General features: G+C 46.1%; 1 pseudogene; it reads right to left on the bottom strand.

Annotated features, from left to right (window-relative positions):
• Nucleotides 1–1,133: 1,133 nt before the first annotated feature.
• LOC103159181 lies at nt 1,134–1,543 on the bottom strand (annotated as a pseudogene).
• Nucleotides 1,544–2,143: the final 600 nt, after the last annotated feature.

The following is a 2,143-nucleotide window of genomic DNA, read 5'->3' as shown; positions in this document are numbered from 1 at the left end:
ACGCATTCAGTTTGTCAATGGCTCATTCTGTTATATACTTGAGAATGAATGAGCTTGAGCTGTGACTTCAGCTGTTTAAGCAAATGTCAAGAGCACAGTTGTGGGGCTATTAAGAAGCAGAGTGACACAGTGGTTGGTATCCTTTGGAGCCACACTGCCTGGGTTCTCAGATTTCTTCTAAATAATCGAAGGGCCCTAGGTGAGTAACAACCCTCCATGCTTCGTCTTCCTGTCTCTTAAGTTGGTGACAGCATTGTCTGTCTCATGCAGTTTTAAGAGTCTCTGATAAACAGAATTCACTACATATTAGGTATTGACTTTGTTGGTTTGTTCAGAATAGGATTCCATGGTAAATTTTGCCAAAGCACTGGCTGTCAGGGAAGGGAACTGCCTTCCTCCTGGCTTGAGAGTAACAACAGCTGCTGCTGTTGTTCCTTTTGGGGTGAGGGGAAGAAGCTGCTTCCATAGCTCTGCTCTGTCACTGCCATAGCTTGTCTAGGCTTCTGCCTATGTCTGAAAAGAAGTTTGTAGTACTAAACCACCTAAACTGAACCTTCCTTAACTCCCCTGGCCTTTGGAGAGCCCCTCCCAAAGATACCACAGTGCCTCTTCCCACAAGAACGCTTTGAATTATTTCACCATTTAAGACTAACTCTAGTCTAACCATTCACAACAGCTAAGTCAGGGAATCTGACTAGGTAGCCCAACACCATCAGATCAATGGATAAAGAAGAGAACATGGTGGGAGCATGCAGTGGAATAGCTTTCAGCCCCTAAGAACAAAACCCAGTTGCTTGCAGGACTGTAGGTGGTACAGGAGATCAGCCTTCGAAGAAAAGTAACCAGACTCCAAGACAAGCTACCCCGGCCTCACTCAGAGATGCAATCTCTTTATCTGATGTGATAGGAAGAACTTGACATAAAACTACTTACATGGAAGTCTTTCGGCCAGGATCCCCCAAGGAGCTGGGAAATTGAACACCAAGATGCCAGTCAGCATCCCATGTGTGGTGGAGGTCTTTTTGTTACAACTTCTGAGGAAAGCAAACTACTTCGCTTGTTTTATTTTATTAGTGTATATTGATAGCATTTTCATCTTTTTTCTTCCTTTAAGGTACAGTCTTTATTGGACTTCACCAGGTCTTGGGGACTTCTGTGAAGTGGCTGATTTTTTTCTTGCCATGCTCTCTCTGTTTCCGTAGTCTCAAGAGCAGCTTCTTCTGGTAGCAGATCCCGGCCTTCTCTTTGATCTTCTCCTCCAGAGTGTCTGCCATTGCCCGGTGCTCCAGCTGACCTCATGAGCTAGATGACCCAGGCAAGCAAACTTCCTGGTAGGCATTGGCCACACAACCCTGAGGATGGCAGGGACCACCATCTGATTTTGCTCCTGTCATAGGGTGGAGGGATTCCAACCAACACCTCTAGGCAGTCCACAGCAGCCTGGCCTTGCTGGTCTTGTGGGGCATCATACCTCACAGAGTGCGACAAAAGTTGCTGCTGGGGCTCAGAAGTGGCAGGGACCTCAGGAAGGGTTGGTGTTCATCCTCTTTCAGATAAGGATCAGGTAACTTAACCGTATTTCTGTAGAACCTGCCATAAATGTTACAATGGCTGCCAGGAGGCCCAGAAGATGACCTTCGTCCTCCGCCATCCAGCACTACAATGTGCTTTTCTGACTTTGGCAGCCACCTGGTGAAGTGACAGTGCACTTTGATCATAAGCCTATTACACTCTCTATCCCGTCCCCTTTGGCCCCCTTTCCCCAGCATAATGTTAAAAAATGTCCCGTTTTTTGTTTGTTTGTTTGTTTTGTTTGTTTTTGAGGTGGATCATATATGTACTGTCTGACATCTTTTGTTCCAGGGTCACACCCAAGGACTGGCACATAGAAGGCACAGGGCATATAACAATGTGAGCACAGGTTTCAAAGCTCATGCTGATGCACTGAGGTAGAGAATAATTAATGTAGCTGTCACAGCAGTGGAGGAGTGCCAGAGCTAACATCTCCTGTCTCAAATGAGCTAATTATTGAGGTGACTGAGAAGTTTTCTGTCTGAGGAAAAAGAAATGTGCCACATAGGGTTTAATTTTTCTTCTGCCATAAAATGCCTGTGGCGCGGGAGGGGGGCGTTCAAGAAAGCAG

The sequence above is a fragment of the Cricetulus griseus genome, chromosome 4 (assembly GCF_003668045.3).
Source record: "Cricetulus griseus strain 17A/GY chromosome 4, alternate assembly CriGri-PICRH-1.0, whole genome shotgun sequence".
NCBI lineage: Eukaryota > Metazoa > Chordata > Mammalia > Rodentia > Cricetidae > Cricetulus > Cricetulus griseus.
The sequence above is the reverse complement of the archived record's forward strand: the minus strand, read 5'-3'. Positions and strand labels throughout refer to the sequence as shown.